The sequence below is a fragment of the Mandrillus leucophaeus genome, unplaced genomic scaffold (genome assembly GCF_000951045.1).
Source record: "Mandrillus leucophaeus isolate KB7577 unplaced genomic scaffold, Mleu.le_1.0 Scaffold103, whole genome shotgun sequence".
Lineage (NCBI taxonomy): Eukaryota > Metazoa > Chordata > Mammalia > Primates > Cercopithecidae > Mandrillus > Mandrillus leucophaeus.
The window spans coordinates 743,624-762,773 of NW_012098432.1; the positions used below are offsets into that span (position 1 = coordinate 743,624).

At 37.2% G+C, this 19,150-nt stretch overlaps 1 long non-coding RNA gene across 1 annotated transcript in view; it reads left to right on the forward strand.

Moving 5' to 3' along the window:
• The window catches only part of LOC105537955, a 158,571-nt gene extending 150,786 nt beyond the window's left edge, over positions 1–7,785 (forward strand). The window contains exon 4 of the long non-coding RNA XR_001005805.1: positions 7,189–7,785. This is a non-coding gene — a long non-coding RNA (uncharacterized LOC105537955). The remainder of the gene's footprint in view (positions 1–7,188) is intronic.
• The last annotated feature ends 11,365 nt before the right edge of the window (positions 7,786–19,150 follow it).

Consider the following 19,150-nt stretch of genomic DNA (forward strand, 5'->3'; position numbering starts at 1 on the left):
ATGTTCTCGATCTCCTGACCTCATGATCCACCTGCCTCGGCCTCCCAAAGTGCTGGAATTACAGGCATGAGCCACCGCGACCGGCCCATAATTCATTTTCTTTCAGTCACCGTCTTTCTTACCCCCGCCCACGGTGATAATTCTTTCTGCTAGTCAGTATTATTTCCAGCATCTTCTAAATTTATTTTTCCCTTTAACCAATGTGCCAACTACTTTCCCCTGGAAATCTTCCATAATTAATGGACTGTTTATGCATAACCGTAATATTATAAATGCCTTAAGAAAACTATTATGAGTGATAATATAGTTGGGCATTTTTTGTGCATTTCTTTCCAAAATGGTGGCAAGATCTTTCAATTGGGTTTCATATACATAGAATGCATTCAAAGTCATTTGCTTATTTGCTTAGATTTTCCTAATGCTTCCATTGCCCAGGTAGGGGTGCAGTGGCACGATCTTGGCTCACTGCAAGCTCCGCCTCCCGGGTTCACACCATTCTCCTCCCTCAGCCTCCCGGGGAGCTGGAACTACAGGCGCCCACCAAGATGCCCAGCTAATTTTTTTTGTATTTTTAGTAGATACGGGGTTTCACCGTGTTAGCCAGGATGGTCTCGATCTCCTGACCTCGTGATCCGCCCGCCTCGACCTCCCAAAGTGCTGGGATTACAGGTGTGAGGCACCGCTCCCGGCCCCTAATCAGTCTTAATTAATTTTAGATGTAAATAGAATGAGACATTTTTCTGTTTTTTAAAAAAAATTATTTAGCACAAAAGTACAGCATGCAACAGCTGTTTGAAAAGAACCCAAAATGAAGAATTATAGCATTATGAACTGAAAGATTAATTATGTTTCTTATTAATTTGTTTTCGTTTTTGAAACTAGCTTGAATTTCTTCTAAAAGTTGATATTTTTGGGAAAAGGACACACGCTCTCTTAAAAAGTGTTGTATTGTGGAATTCGATCCATTTGAGTTTCTAGCTCAGCCATTTCCTAATCAGATGACTTTAGACAATTTATTAAACTTCCCTGAGCCTCACTTTTCTTGTATGTAGAATGAGTATAGAATAGTTGCACCTACCTTTAAGATTTTTGGGTTTATTAAATTAAATAGTGTTTGTAGGAGACAACACAATGCTTGCCATATAGTAAACACTTGTTGCAACTCTGGAGTGATTGTTTCAGCCAAGAGCAAACTTTCCTTATTTTATAGTATACCAACAATTTCCCAGGCACCTAACTTAGCCTGACATTATTTGTAGCTTTGAATTCACTGGAGCCCTGCCAGCTATGGCCCTTAGGGAGTTGCAGAGCTGAGGCTCCATTAATTGAATTGTTTGCCAGTGCCTTAAGGGCTCCCTATGAAAACTGGAGAGAAATGTGGGAGGTTTAGCCATAAACAAAATGTATAAAGGAGAAAATTAATTCATGGTTGTCTATTGCCTTAGCATTTACTTTTTCTATCTCATTGTTTACAACTGTCATGTGCCTGGGTATGTGTGACAGCAGCTGTAATGGGATCTGGCATTAATTCAGTTCACAGACATAAGTTTCAAGCATAATATGGTAACAGGTGGCCATGGTGATAAATAACAAGGGGCAGTTCAAGCAGAGTCAGAGAGCTCTAACATGGAGTACTTTTTACTCACATGTTTATTCATTCATTTATTCATTTTTACTCATCAAATATTTATTAAGGAACTTCCATGTTCCAGGCACTGGTCTAGGTGTCTGGGATATATAAGCAAACAGAGGCAGAATTTTCTGCGGCAGAAGCTTAAAGTCTAGAAGAACAGAACAAAACAGAGTAAATATACAATCAAGTAGAACAGATACACAATCAAATATAGCAAATATACAACAAACAGAACAGATACACAATACAATGATAGGAGAAGTATAGAAAGATAGAATAGTATAGAGAGGAACCTACCTGATATATGAGTGATGGAAGGTCTCCTTAAAGGAGTGTTATTTAAGCTGAATAGGCAATAGCAAGAGGTAAGTGTATCTTGTTTCATGGAGAGGAAAATAAGTATGAAAAAGCACAGGGGCTTGAGTGAGCACGCTAAGAATGAGGGCCCGCAAGGCAAGCTAACATTTTGTTATGCCTTAAAAAGGATATTTTAAAAACTATTTATTCAATATTTATTTCTTGGGGCCAGGGAGAAATTGATTTTTCTATTAAGAAAAATTATATGCAAAACACATTCACCTAGTAATTCACTTCACTGGGTCAAAGCAGAGTCAATTTTGTGGAATTATTTAGCAAAACGTTCCCCATTTTCTTCTCTTTCTTCAGTTTGTGTGTGTTTTGAGCCAGAGAACTTCTTGGGAGGTGTACTAAAAATGCAAAATTTAGATAATAAAATAAATGACTCATTCCTGATAAATAGCACTATGCCACATATTATTTGGGTTTAGAAATTTAGCTTGCTGCCAACTTTCAGCTGTTACTCAAAATATGTTTTGCAGAAATACTTAAGAAATCAATTTGTGTAGGGGATGGGAGGATATTTTTATTTACATTTGATAATGCTGACTCCTTTTCCAGAAGCAACACCAGTGTACATTTTGCATTAAATGAGGATTTGGGCCAGGCATGGTGGTTCATGGCTGTAATTCTCCCAGCACTTTGGGAAGCCGAGATGGAAGGATCACGAGGTCAAGAGTTCAAGACTGGCCTGGCCAATATGATGAAACCACGTCTCTACTAAAAATACAAAACTTAGCTGGGCATGGTGGTGGGCGCCTGTAATCCCAGCTACTCGGGAGGCTGATGCGAGAGCTTGAACCTGGGAGGCAGAGGTTGCAGTGAGCCAAAATCGTGCCATTTCACTCCAACCTGGGTGACAGGCAAGATTCCGTCTCAAAAACAAACAAACAAACAACAACAACAAAAACCGAGGAGCTGGAGAGCCAAATTAGCAAGGCTGGTATTTCTAATGTGCTCCAATAAGGTGAGCACCCCAGCTGGTGCAGCACCTAATCAGGTCCTTAAATAAAATGACTGGAGCATAAAGTATAAAGGAAGAGTATGTGAGACAAGACCGAAAAGGTGAATGGGGGCCAGGAACAATGACTCATACCTGAGTAGTCTCAGCTACTGCAGCAGGCTGACATGAGAGGATCACGAGAGCCCAGGAGTTCCAGGCTGCAGTGAGCCACGATCACCCCACTGCATTACAGCCTGGGTGACAGAATGAGACACTCTCTGAAACAACAACAACAACAACAACAACAAACACAAACTGAATGGAGTTTAGTTATGAAGGACCTTGTATGATATATGAGGAGTTTTCAGTTTATCTATTAAAAAATGTGAGACCATGGAAGTTTCAAGCAAGAGAATGACAAGGCAAAATTTTTGGTCTAGAAAGATCTTTCTTGCCTCAGTGTGGACCAAAGCCTCGGAGAATGACTTCAAAAAGGAAAACGCATTAATGGAATGTTGAAATGATTAAGGTGAGAAATGATAGTAGTTTGAATTAGGGGAAACATCAGTAAGGACGGAAAAAAAGTAGAGTTTAGGGAGTGTTGACACACTCCCTAATACCAGAAATATTAGGATAGGCATTATCAGGTGAACCTGTTGTCAGATAACGAAGCTCCATCCCCTAGACTGGAGTTCAAGGGCAGGACTACTCTAGTCCACAGTCACAAGCCATGAATGGTAACAGTGAGATGAAGCTTAAATATCCAAGATGTGAGGAATTATAGACCTCCAGGTAATTAAAATGGGGATCCTGGGGATGGAACTGACATGCCAAGTAGAGACCTTTTTAAGTAAAAGACTATGAGAACAGGAGTGTGGGGGTGGGGGTGATAGTGAATGCCACAGTTCAGCAAGGATGTGGAACTGTGAGGGTCCTGTCTGAGGGCTTTCATGACATACTCTTGGATCAACAGCTAGTTGGAAAGAATGTAAGAGACTAGAATGCTAATAGCTGATAATGACATAATGTTTTACATATTCAGTTTTTGACTTCCTCCGCACAGCAGCCAGAATTGTTAAATAGAAACCTGATCATGTATTCCTCTGCTTAAGACATTTGGGGGTTAGGGGTTGGATCAAGACCAAAACCTTCCTTATGGTTTACATAGCCCTGAGTATTCTAGCTCCTGGGTCACCTTTTGACCTCATCTTAAGGCATTCTCCTCTATCCCGAGGCTTCAGCCATCTGAGTCTTCTTCAATGTTTTAGTTTGTTTTGTTTTAAAAATTTTAAACAATATTCTGCTTATTCCAAGACCTCCAGACATGCTGTTTTCTCTGCTTTAAAACTCTCTTCTCTTCCTTTCCATGTAATTCTAGATTTTAGCCTTAATGCTGCTTTCTCAGGACAGTTCCCCTGTTATATATTCTCATACTCACTTTCACTTCTTTTTCATGACACTTATAATTAATCATTTCAGAAATAAGTACTCACATGTCTCTCTTCATGAACAAACTATAAACTTCAAGAGAGGGAGAACCATGTATGCTTATTTGTTGTGGTATATCTTACACCTAGCACAGTGCCTGACATATGTATATATTTAATAGATGTTTGTTAAATGAGCAGTTGAATCCATGGATTATTTTTATGTACACTGTAGGTATGCCTTAATCCAAAGCATCAGTTTTCTGGTGGTGGCATCAAAGTCACCTCATAACAGAGAAACAAGGATCTTTGAATGGAAATGAGCCTTTCTAGTATCCTTTAAGTTATATTACTTAGGCAGTTACCTACTTTATTTAAGCAGAATGTTATCTTTGTTGGGCAAAAACCTGGTAGACAGAAAGAACAGAAATATACCTAAGCTAGTATGTTGAAGGATGTAATCAGAGGGTAGGAGAGCTAGGCTAGACCACCTAGTTTGAAGGAATGAGATCCATAAATACAGATCTTCCTAAGCAGAAGGCAGATATTTGAAAGATAGTTTTTTAAAATATTAATTGAAAGTATGAGTTGTTAATTTTTCTTCTTGAATTTTCTACCTCCTCTGTCCTTCATTCGAACACATAACAAGTTCCCTACTTCCTTACCAGATGAAAGGTTTTTGGCAGGATTTTCTGGCTTCTGTTTGCCCACTGAGGATAATAGAATTTGAAGAGAGAGGAAATTGATATCCCTGTGTGAAAGCAAGAAAGACAGAAGGTTTCAAAGGAGAAAAAGAGCTTTCTCCAGGTTGGGGGTAAGGAACAGGTCTGCCTGTCCTTGAACAGAAGGGACTTTTACTTCTTCCCTGCAAGCACTCAAAAGTGTGGCAGGACATCAAGGGGCATATTTACATAGTGAACTAGGTAGCTTAGATGCCAAGCTTGGGTTCTCAGCCTTGTTCAAGATCCTCTTGAAGCACAAATCATGGCATGGAAATGGCACACCAGTGAATCTGATGATATCACATGGCTGCAGCAAAATTCAGCTTTTGCCAATGTGGACAGATACTGCTAGTGATCAATGCCCTAATGCTTAGATATGGAGTAAAACGCAGAACCGTAGCACAAACCTGAAGGTGGGAGAAAGCCTAGAAATAACTGAGGTTGAATTTCTAAGTTGATGGGACTAGCTACTCAGAATTGAAATTAAATGATTTATAGACAATAATGAAATGTAATTTTGCTTAAGATTTATACCTGCTACATTAAGCAAGCAAACAATAACAAAAAAGTTATATTAGTCTTCTCTTTATAAGAGTATAGCTTATTTTTACTTAACAATTTTTAAAATTTTAAGTTGAGTTAAATTTGCAAAATATTTCGAGGAACTTAGCACTGAACCATCTGCACTGAATCAACTGATCTCATCAATAATAGACAGCTTTTAACAGTACCTTAATGATAAGAGTAATAAAACCAAATTCATGGCGAAGTGCAGTAGTGTGTGCTTGTAGCCCCAGGTACTTGGGAGGCTGAGGCAGGAGGATTACTTGATACTAAAAGTTCAAGTGCAACCTGGACAACACATTAAGAACCGCCCTCTTACACACACACACACACATGCATGCACATGGGCACACACACGCCCTAATTCTAATTCACCATGCTGAACATGTCTATGGGGGCTACCCTTTTTATCGGGATGAAAAAAGAATTACACTGAGCACAAGTCTTCCAACAAAGAGTGGATCTATTATTAGTTAAGAGTGACTATGTCAATGAAGCACAAAGGTATGTCCTCCAAGGCAGTCAGATCTATGTTCTCTGCTACAGGAATGTGCAAAGGCAATATGCCTACTGTTAAGAGCAAGCTCATGACAGGCTGGCAATATCAACTTATCTTTGCTTGGTGGAGAACTGATGGCAAACAAATGAAATCTGGAAATCAGTATGTTGATTACTTATTTATTTGGCTTGATATTGAAATAAGTTTTTTCTATGTAATCAATTTTACTTGTGAATTCTTTTATTCCATTTTTAAAATTCTATTTTTTCAACAAATATTTATCGAAGGCTCATATATAAGCTAGACATTTAGTTAGGTGCTGTGGGAGACATAAAAATAAATGAGCTACAGATTAAATACTCAAAGCATTTTTAACATCTGGAAAAATGATAACCCATGTACAAAAATGACTGTAACACAAGGCAAGTAGTAAGTTTGTAAAAGACAGGATAGAATGATACTTCTTCCTTTCCCTTTCCTTTCCTTTTCTCTCATCCTATCTCCCTTTCCTTTCTCTTCTTTCCTCTTCTCTTCTATTTCATTTTCTTTTCATCAACACTGGTAAATACGATGTATAAAACTGTCCTGAAAAAGTAGAAAATACCAGGTTGGCAATTTCAGCCTCAGCTACCAACACTGGGTGTGTACACTGACAGTAGAATTTAGGGAGTGGCAAAGAGAGTAGGTTCTGTCAATCTATATGGAATAATGTTTCCCAAGACAACCAGATGTGATTTTTTTTTTTGCAAGTAAAAAGCCACACAGAAAGGCTGAGATGAGGCAAAATGAAGAAAGCAGGACCATTGGTATGTTGAAGGCAGCTCACATTATAAGAGATGCTTGTTGATTAATTAGGAATTTTGAAGCCAGTTGTAAAACTGTTGGTAGCTTGCAGTCAGCCTAATGGGAGTATTTACACCAAAGAAATAGGTAACAACAATAAATCATGATTGTTTTAAAAACAAAAAGCTGTCTTACCAGTTCAACAATGGAAATAACACCACCAAGAGTTTTTCACCTTCTGATTTTCTTTTTATAAACAGAAAGCTCTTCCACGAGTTCACCAATGGAAATAACATCAAGAGTTTTTCATCTTCTTAGTGGGCAAAGGTATGGATATTTGGTGTGTGAGCTTCAAGAGTATCTAAGGGAGGTGATAACGTGGTTGAGAATATACCAGAGACTACAAACTCTCTGTGCGTCCCACAGAAACAGGAAGCTCGTGCAGGTGAAAAGACTGGAGGAGGAGGTATGCTCGTGATACCCAGGAAGCCCACCTCCCACTTCTTTGGTCATCAGAAGTAAGACAAAGGACAATTAAATGAGTGGTTAGTAGTTGCTTAGAGAAAGAGAATTTTCACTTCATATGCTAGTCATTGATAATATTTGCCATTGTGGTTGCTGTTAAGTAAGTTTCTTCCTGCAGGCCTGTGAGAAGGCATAGTACATGAAAGTGGCAGTGCTTTCAACCTGATTATTATTATACGGTATGGACTTTTATTATATAACAAGCAACACTTACATTTTGTTATTCACTTATTTTTTACTATACACTTATACATATGCAGACACAGTAATAAACATCTAAGTGGTACAAATAGGTACAAAACCAAAACTAAAAGTCTTTGCCTTCTAACTTCAATAAGATGTTTCAGTCTCATCCTGCATTCTACTGCCTTTAATATGCAATCAGCCACACTTCCCAAGGGGCTTTAGTCCCTTTTGTTAAAAAATGGTAATAAAGATCAAATCTAGGGGATAGAAGTAGAGATTTTAGAATTTTATGTGAGAATTGGGGATGCAGCATGCTTATGAAGCCACCTGAGTTACAGGGCAGAATATTACTTTTCTTTTTAAATAACAGGTAACAATTCTATATCGTTATTTTCAATTTAACCAAGTTTTTATTTTAGCACTGAGAGTTTTTAATCTAATTTCTCCTTCCTCTGGTAGATTTGATGTTATTTATTGTCATACCAAATAGCATTTTTTCTCCTATATTTGGAAGTTTTTTTTTTTTTTTTTTTTTTTTTTTTTTTTTTTTGACTTTTGCTCTTGTTGCCCAGGCTACAGTGCAATGGCATGATCTCGGCTCACCACAACCTCCACCTCCCGGGATCAAGCGATTCTCCTGCCTCAGCCTTCTGAGTAGCTGGGATTATAGGCATATGCCACCACGCCCGGCTAATTTTGCATTTTTAGTAGAGACGTGGTTTCTCCACGTTGGTCAGGCTGCTCTCAAACTCCCGACCTCAGGTGATCTGCCTGCCTCGGGCTCCCAAAGTGCTGGGAGTAAGTCTTTTCTTACTCTGTTTTTGTCCCTTGCCTCAAGTACCCTAGAAGTGACTACCCACACAACTCCCCTTATCAGCATTTTAGAGGAAAAACCGTCTGAAAAGTAAAATAAATTATATCTTTTCCCACAGAATTATAAAGAATATACAGGCAAAAGACACCTAATATTTCATATGGAATGATAAATAATTTGAAGAAAAAAAGGACAAATCTTTGAGATTTAGCCTAAAACTATTTTTTAACTTTGAATTTCCATGGGCATTTGTCAACATTTATCTTTTATTTCCAGTAACATTGGTATTAAATTACAGTGAATATATACAGATATTTATTAGCTCAATATTATTTTATTAGTCCAATTTTTCAATTAGAGAGTCAGATAATACTCTAAATAATGATCAAAAATCATCAGAATATTTTGTTACCCCCAGATTCAGGTAGAAGAAATTTCTGTATATTGTCCCATTCCACAAGACTCAACTCACAGTAGATTATAGCACATTGGAATATAACATATTTCATATTAAATATCATATTTAATCTACATTTAGATATTCTGAAATCTCCCTACTAATAGTTATAGAATTTTTTTGTTTATTCCTAATGCTTTTCATGGTCACATAAGCCAAAATGAGAAAATTCATCAAGTTTTACCAATAGAAAGTTTCACCTTCTATGCAAACACATATATTTGCCTAGATCAAGGCATCATATGCCTACACTTCCAAAGTTAATTTGTATTACCTGCATGATCCCTCTAAAATAAAATCCCAATTATTTTATTCTTATAATTTGGTAAATTGAGCCTCAGAAGCTCCATTCATTTAGAATATGCATTTTCCAAAATCTTGACAGGCTGCCCAGGCAAGATTTGTTGAAATCTTGACAGGCTGATTTTGACAATAATAAAAAAATGTGTTCTTAAAATTCTGTGTTGAATTTTAAGCACCTCTCTATCAAAGGGATAATAACTTAAATGCCTCATATTATCTGTTAGAGACCCTATAAAACAATAATTTCTTTTTTTATGCATCCATTTAACATCAGAATCCATTTAGGGAACATGCTTCTCTTTGAGGGTCTTGTGAGGCCCTACACCCAGTTTATTCAAATGTCACTATTACAAAAGACTGCTGCCTCACCTTCAGTCTTCTGGGGCAAGGCCTGGCTGCAGACTCAGGACAGCTTGCTTTATTCTGTTGTACCAGTTCTCCCTGTTCCCCCTGCTTGTTCCTTTCCCACATTCTTGATGCTCGAGTTCCTAATATTTTATGAACTTTGATCCAGTTTTTTAACTCCTTTATGTGTTCTCCCTCTGTTCAATATTATCCATTTAACAACCCCTCCTATTCCATCTAAGTAGAAAAATGTTTATACAGAGAGTATCTGAAAAGTTGATATCTATAAGTTTATTTCCAGAATGATACATGATTCCTAATGATATGGAATTGTAATGTTGTCAACATAATTTATCCAAAGAGGATAATTTATTATCCCAGGCATAATTTTGTTTAGAGGAGATGACTCTTGGATTGGGCCCACCTGAGTTTAGGGAAAGACTGGCAATGCACTTGTTTTCTCTACATCTACTAATCTTGGAGAAATAAGTTTCCTTTATCTTTTTATTCATTTTTGTAGATGATTTAGATCTCAATGTGAGGCTGCCATTTCTTAATAAGAAAGGAATGGATGTTTATCCCTTCAGTAGAAAGTGAAAGAATGTCTATGGCAGAGGTTGGGCAAACTATAACCAGTGGTCCAATTTCTACCTTCAGCCTGTTTTTGTGTGGCCTGTGAGCTAAAGATTTTCTTAAAATATATTTTAAAGAATTGTAAACACACACACACACACACACACACACACACACACACAACAGGGACTGTATTTGACCTGTGAAGTACAAAATATTTAATATCTGGTCTTTTATAGAAAATGTTTGCAGGCCCCTGTCTTAATATAGCTATCATAAAATGATCATTTAAAATATTTTCTGTATGACAGGTACATGGGATTTTGTATATGTCAGCTCATTGAAATCTTACAAGAATCTTAAGTGTATTAAGAGTTGAAGTATTCTCCTCATTTTGGAGATGATAAAACTGAGATGTGAGAGGTTAATATCACATACTTTCTAAATGCCAGAGAGAAGATGTACACTAAGACAGTTAGGAACTAGAGCTGGTACTTACAACTACTATATTATACTGCATCTGAATGTGACCTGACATTTGTTTGTTTGAGTCTATCCCACTCCTGATACTAATCTGCAAGCAGTCCAAACAGAATAGTGATGAGATTGGCAGGACACTGCTCATACACAAAGCAAAGAATATACAAGATTCTTTAAGTATATAAAGGGAACCATGACTGTGCACAAGCTGGCTATATACTGCAGCAAACACAGCAACACTACCAGTTGGATGAGTAAGACCCTCTTGCTCTCAAATTCTCATGAAGTTCCCTGACTTCTAGTAACACTACTTGATCAGAGTAATCACTCTTCAGGGTACTATCCTTGATAGTCTCAGAAGAGTCATACCTTGTTGGTCCCTCATGACTTCTCTCTCTAGAGATTTGTGCTATGTGCCTGACTGCTTCACATTTGACATTACTGTACTTGGTAACACTCTTAAAATATTTATCAGTACTATGAAAAGACTGAGGGGATTACATGTAAATTCTAGGCCCGTCACCCTATTGGCAGATTGGGGCCGCCAGGCCTACTGAAGGATATTCCTGGAATAGCCAGATTGCTGTGCTTTCTTCCCTCAGTATTGGTCTCTGTGCCTATCAATTCCATCAGAAGTTTTGGTCTGTTACGAAAAGAGTTCCTGTCTCTGTTGTAATTTTCTCTTGCATATGCCCTGAGTTCTGGATTCTTCCATTATTCCTTTATTAATTTGATTTTACTTCCCTTGGTTTTGCAGTTGTCTGTTAACCTCTTTAACCTGTCATTGTACTCTATGTCTTTATAAGTTTATTCATAATACAGTTTTATAGTATTATTTCAAGGACACTTTTGGAAGGCAAAGAGAGATAAACATATGTACCAGCTCTAACATTCTGAAGTAGAAGCTACCAAACTTTATGTGAGAAGAAAATGCATTTGAGTATATACACTGATAGGTTTCCTATCACTTCATGCTTTATTGCATTTCTTTTCCCATGTTTTTGAAGCTTTCTCATCAACTGTGGAATGATGGAAATAAAAGAATCCAAGAAGTAATTCTTGATTTTAAATTAGAAAAACCATGGTTCAGGTGTATAACAGAAATCATTTGGACATATATGTATATGTATGTGTGTGTGTATATATATATATATATATATATTTACCAAGACTAGAGAGGATTCCATGCAATGGGAAAGGGGATCAAAGAGGATGTTTGTGGACAGGAGTGATATTCCCATCAAGTGATCACCAAGCTCTGTCTGTCCAAAACCAGAATCCTCTGAGTCTATTTCCTGGGATATACAGGGAACTGAGATTATATCTAGACATCATCCAGTGTCTAGTCAAATGAATGCCATACATTGGCTGTATTGAGTAGCTGTTAGGCGTTCTGTTTGTTCCCATCCGCAAAGATTATCCATTGACAGCAGTCAACAAGTGCTTGCTGATCTTCCAGTGTTTGAAGCCTTGATATTTCATTTGGCCATTAAATGATTCATCCAGAGTGGATATACTCAGGTTCATGGCCTGAGGTAGTTTTAAGCTCCAAAAGTATTTTTAAGCTCTCTTTGTAAACCAAGAGAGGAAATGATGGAAGAGCAATGATTAATCAGAGGCTTCCAGGTGATAGTGGAAACGTAACTACCACATTTTAGAAGAGTTTTAATTAAATTTATGAAGGCTTGGACAGGTATAGGAGAAACAAGGGTCGTGTTGTACCCCATGACTAGTAGCACCAGGGCTTTACCATCCTGAAATCTCAAAGGTCAAGGGAAGAGATTGGTTCCCAGAGAGGGTACCTGTATGAATAGGGCTGACTGACAAGAGCTGTGTCTTCAGCATCCTGACCTCATTCTTCTCTCACTCTCAGACTCTCCTACAGTTGCCTCTCACTAGGATTGCTGTCAAAACTTGTACTAGTTCATATGTTTATTTCAGAAAAGAGTCATCGTACAACTACAAAATAAATTCTTCCGCATGAAATTTGATCTTAGAACAGTCCTTCTCAAACTGTGGTAAGAGAGCAGTTGTTGTTAAATTTCAAATTTCCTGAGAAATGATACTTTCATAAAATAAAATAAAAGTTAACTCAAAAATAAAATAAAAATAAAGAAGCATGCAAAATGCAAGCCTCAATTAATTTTCTAATATTTAATTATTCAATTCATAGACATAAAATTACTCTACCAAAATGCCACAAAACTTCTGTACTTATATATTTGGAAACAAGCAAGCCACAGACTGGCACTGTCTTGCATATCACCTCTTTTTTGACACTAATCCAGACCACTCAATAATGGTGCCACATGTGATATATATCTGAAAATATTAAACAAAATAAAACAAAACAACAAAATGGGGACAGAAGTAGCTTCACCAAAAGATAATTATGGATTTTTTGGAAACTATTAAAAAATGACAGACTCTCTTGGTTTAATATGGCATAAATTAGCATGTTCCAGACTGGTGGAATATTGATCCCTACAGGTGCTCCATGACTTAAGAATTGCAAGGTCAAATACCACTGGGAAATATCCCCAGTATTCACAGTACACATTTGCATATTAAAGATTCTGAGCCATCTAGTAGTTAATAAACATTTTTTTTAAATCTAGCATTTCTCAAGTGTATTTGACTAATCCATTTTTTTCATGTAATACTTATTAACATCTTTTGTAACATTACGAAATGCTGATATACATGTATTTCTGCCTAACGAGGTAAACTAAATGATTCCTCTTGACAGCATTCTTAATTTCAGGACTCTATGAAACATTCAGAATTGGACCTGTCATTCAATAAAGCCAATTTAAAAAACTGCCTTGGCTAAACTTTCAGTTTCAAAGTTGTTATTCTATGCTTTGTTGATGCTCTATATTGGAGAGTAAGGAACTGTGTCAAAGAGTCATTCTTAATGAAGCAATTTTCTAATTTTACGTTATCTTTTGCTTTTCATATTTACCTATGGTATTCTGGAAACTTGTGATTTAGAGGAAAACTTAGCATACATTACTAAATACTTGGCTGCTGCAGTGCCTCATATATGTCAAGTTCTAAAAATTTACAATTTTATAAATATCTGTGAACAACAGTATTGTAGCATTAATAGAGAAGAATAATTCATTTTGATTTCACTGGGCATGTATCAACACATGACTTAACTATGAAAAATAATTGTATTTAGCTCAAGTGGGAATTGAGGATAATGGTTTTGGCTCTTCTGACCCTTGTGACAATGTTATAAATGAAACACACAATCAATGGAGGAAAAATCAGAGGCTACTTGGCCCAAATTCTGCTAGTTATTTATTATTTAATATCTGAATTTTTTGAGGGCAGCGAGCTAATTTGAAATCCTTCAATACGTCTCTCTCTTAGTCCATTTTGTGCTCCAATAACAGAATACCTGAGACTATATAATTTATAAATAACAGAAATGTATTTATTACACTTCTGGAGGATGGGGAGTCCAAGATCAAGGTTCCAGCAGGTTTGGTGTCTGATAAAGCCCTGGTTTTCACTTACAAGATGATGTATTGAACACTGCATCCTCTGGAGGGGAAGAACAGTGTTCCTCACATGGCAGAAAAGCAAAGAGAGACAATCTACTCCAAAAAAAAAAAAAAAACTCTTTTAAATTATTTATTTGAGATGGGTCTCACTCTGTCAGCCAGACTGGAGTGCAGTGGTATAATCATAGCTCACTATAGTCTCACACTCCCATGTTCAAGGGGTCCTCCTGCCTCAGCCTTTCAAGTAGCTGGGACTACAGGCATATACCACCAATACTAGATAATGTTTTTAAATTAAAACATTTATTTTTAGGGACAAAATCTCTCCGTGTTACTCAGGCTGGTTTTGAACTCCTAGCCTCAAGTGAACCCCCTGCCTCAGTCTCCCCAGTAGTTGGAATTATAGACACAAAACACTGCACCCAGTTCAAAGCCCTTTGTGAAAGGTATTCAACCCACTCATAAGTGCAGAACTCTCATGACCTAATCATCTCTTAAATATCATTACCCTGGCAATTAAATTTTGATAGGTTTTGGAGGGGACAAACATTTAAAAAATAGCAGTATCCTTTGCTATCTATAGTCTAAACAAGAAGTTCTCTCTTTAGTATTTTTCATTTTGTTTTCTAAATATTAAATTTCTCCCTTGTTCAGGAAAGTCATTTAAGAGGAACAAAAATCTATCACTTCACTGATACTTAAGAAATACATCTAATGCATCAGGCATCTGCAAACATGAAGAGAATGGATTTTCTTTTTTTCCTATTACTGTGGAAAGCAATAGTAAGTTAACTTACCTACCAAAGTTCACAATATGTGAAATATCTAAGGATATGTGAAACTTTTAGACCAAAAGCGTGCAGGATTACATGGCAATGATGAGACCAGTTCTATGACACATGAATGGTAACATTTTATAGGGAGAAATGATAACTCTTAAAGGGTAAGACAGTGTAATGGTTAAAAGAAGTAGTATAATGGCGAATGTTTAACAATTAGCCTGGGGGGTGGAGGTGGAAGGCACATGGTAGAATGCTTGCTAATTTCCAGGGTATAAGTACTTTCATCATAATCACTTTCAAGTTATAACCATGATGTCACCAAACACACAGTTTGGAAAAGATGTGCCCACCATTACATACTTTTTCCACCATACAGACAAAATAGACACAGATGAACTCAAAAGCATTAATAATAGTATAGTAAAGTTAGATACTTAGGCAGTAATGTGTTTCGAATATTTATTGTAAGCTGATATAATTTAATTTTTGCCAGTGGCTTTTGCTATGGTTTGAATGTACCCTCTAAAATCTGTGTTGAAAATTAATCCCCAGTGTGGCAGTATTGAGAAGCAGGGCCATTAATCCATTAACCCATTGATCCATTAATGGGTTATCATGAGAGTGGAACTGGTGACTTTTTAAGAAGAGGAAGAGAGACCTGAGCTGGTACATTACCACGCTCAGCACCCTCACCATGTGGTATTTCGCACTGTCTCTGGACTCTACACAGTCCCTACCGCAAGAAGGCTCTCACCAGATGTGGCCCCTTCTCCTTGGACTTCTCAGCCTCTTTAACTATTAAGAGATAATAAAAAAATTACCCAGTTTCAGTTACTCTGTTATAAGCATCAGAAAACAGTCTAATACAGCTATGTTTGACAATCAACTGAAAAAATACTTTGAAAATTTAGTAATTGGCTCTTGTAAGCTGATACAAGTTGTCTCCCACACATCACTGGGTAAGAATGTAAGGTTTAAAGTTAGATCTGAATTTGATTCCTTGTTCTGCCACTTAAAACTGTTGCCCATGTGAAGTTTATATTTATTCTCTACGCCTTCATTTTTTGGATGAATGATAAGGGTAAAAATTATATCTATTTTGAATAGTTGTTATGAAGATTAAATAAGATTGATAGCCTCCACTTTCCCCAGGGAGCAAGGGCTCCATGGCTAAAAATTTCATAAGGTCCCTGTTAGAATCGTGATTACAAAGCATCTTTTTTTTTTCTTTAAACTAAAGGAGAAGCTATCAAGAGGAATATGCTCTGTTCTACATAATGATGTAATTTGCATAATTTAAGGGAGAACAGGCAGGTTTCTTTAAAGGGTTCAGACTGTACTATCATTGAAATTGTTTTAGCTCATTCTCACATTGCTATGAAGAAATACCCAAGACTGGATAATGTATAAAGAAAAGAGGTTTAATTGACTTACGTTTCACTTGGCTGGAGGGGCCTCAGAAAACTTAGAGTCACGGCAGAAGGTACCTCTTCATAAGGTGGCAAAAGAGAGAATGAGTGTCAAGTGAAGGGGAAAGCCCCTTATAAAACGGACAGACCTCGTGAGAAATCACTCAGTATAATGAGAACAGCATGGAAGAAATTGCCCTCATGATTTAATTATCTTCACCTGGTCACCCTTGACACGTGGGGATTATTACAATTCAAAGTGAGATTTAGGTGGTGACACAGAGCCAAACCATATCAATTTCCTTGGGATATGTGCAGTTTAGTTCCAACAAGCATTCATCCTTCCTTTAGTGGTAAATTTGCAAACAAGATCCTATTTCTTGGAGAGCTTTTGCATCCCCTAGAATATCTTATGGGACTTGTAGACCAAAGCCTCTTCCTTATTTCCTCCTTTATGGACTCTATGGAAGACAATAAAAAATGGGTGGAAACATCACAGGTTACCTTAAAAAAAGGGGAGATAATTTAGAAGGCAGGCATAAATCTAAGGATGAGGAACAAGAATAGAAACTTGGAACTCATACACCAAGAATCCCCATATGAAGGATTTGGACTTTGTGAAAGGTTCTACTGGGTTTATAGCATTAAGTCTCCATCTGCTTTGTAACCTAGCCATGCAATGTTTAAATGAATATTTTTTATATACCTATTACATGTAATGCACTGTGAATGGTACTAGGGATACTATGGTGAACAAAAATGAATAGTCTTTATCTTCATTGAGCTCTTATATTAGTGAAGACAAATGATCAACAAGAAATTAAAGGGACGGAGTAACAATTCCAAGCAAGGATAAGTGCTATGAAGAAAATGAAACATTATAATAGAAAAAAAAAAAGTTGACTGGGTGAGGGAATGGAAATTAAGAAAAGGTCAATGAGAGAAGATCTCATGAAAATGTAGGTTTATTTATTTTTTCTAAGAGCAACAGAAAATATTGAAAAATTTTTATAGGAGGAGGACATAACCCTGGGAATTGTATGAAGAAGGTATTAGAGAGGACTGTACTGGAGGCAGAGAGAGTGGATAGAAAACAACTACAATAATCTAAGCAAAAGGTGGTGGTAGGTCATACTAGTGTGGTGTCAGTAGGGATAAAAAGTACAGAGTCTAGTTCTATTGTGCTGTTAGCATCAACAAAATCAGCTGTTATATTGGAATCAGGCACTGGGGAGAGGGAGGATGACTCCATTGTACTTCAACCTTTAAGTAAACAACATGAAACACAATGTAGGGGCCAGGGGAAACTTCCCCATCACTCTCTAAAGGTTCTTTGCAAATGAACTAACAATTGACATATTAATAGGAAAAAAGGCATACAAATTTATTTAAGTGTAAAAGTATTGTATAAGTATGAAGAATTCCATCATGGAATGATTACCCAGTAACCCAATAAGGTTCAGATGTTTACCCATTCCCTTTTTCAAAGGGAGTAACGGGGTAATTTTGAAGGGAAGTAAATAATTTTAAGGGAGAGTAAATGGATCTCAGAGGTAGATATTATCTTGTATAATTCTCTTTGGGTATTGAATGGGACTGGAGAGAAAACAGTAATTTGAGACAGAGTTCACCAGAACTCTAGGTATGGTATTTCAATTTTCAATCTCTTTCTCTCTGATATGAGTTTAAATCTTCTCTGGTTAATTAAATATCAGGGAAGGGATTGAAGGCAGTCCCTTTGGGGGTCTAGTTTGTAAGCAGATAAGGGAACTTCAGAGATCACCCTCATCCTGTGCTTTGGGAGAGAAAGGGGATTGAGAGACAGGAGTGATATGGGGGAGTCAGAGAGAACTTAAGGCTGCTTTCTTGGTTCAGCATGTCAAAATTCCATATTATGGGGGTATTATGGTTTAGCTCTGTGTCCCCACCCAAGTATCATGTTGAATTGTAATTCCTAACGTTGGAGGAGGGACCTAGTGGGAGCTGATTGAATCATGGGGGCAGATTTCCCTCTTGCTGTTCTCATGATAGTGAGTAAGTTCTCATGAGATCTGATGGTTTAAAAGTGTGTGGCATTTCCGCCTTCACTCTCTCTCCTGCTTTGTCATGGTAAGACGTGCTTGCTTCCCCTTCACCTTCTGCCATGATTATAAGTTCCTAAGGCCTCCCAACCATGCTTCCTGTACAGCCTGCAGAACTGTGAGTCAATTAAACCTTTTTTCTTCAAAAATTATCCAGTCTCATGTAGTTCTTCACAGCAGTGTGAGAACAGACTAATACAGGGTGTACCATTTTCTGAGTTCCAACAGCACTATACAACTTTATACGCAGAAGTATATTTAAGTGCATGGACACCTTCCAAAGCTTTGGGAAAGCATCTAGGAATATCTTACGTGGTCATATATTTGTGTTAATTTGTGAAAATGAGACATATGTTTACCATAATCTCTTCCTCTTTCCATTCTAACTTTTCTTCCATCATACTTCTCATTTGTTGTGTGGCTATTGGATTAGCTGAAGGCGTTTTTAGGGTCCAAGCAAGAAGAATTTGAAAGGAACATGCATTTAATTTGGGTTGAGTGCCTTGCAGTTATATCCACGTATAATCAAGTTATTGTGAGCTGTCCTTGTCTTTCAGGAATACTTCCACCTCCCACAGTGCCAACATACTCCATATTGGCATAGGGCAAGAAGTTGTGACACAATATGAAAGTGTTCCATACTATTCAGCTCTGAAAGTACTGCTACAGAAGCTAGATTTTAAAAGTGGTACAGGAAGCTATCTTTGAAAATTCCTTCTAGCTCTCAGATATGTACAACTGTTTCAGTGACA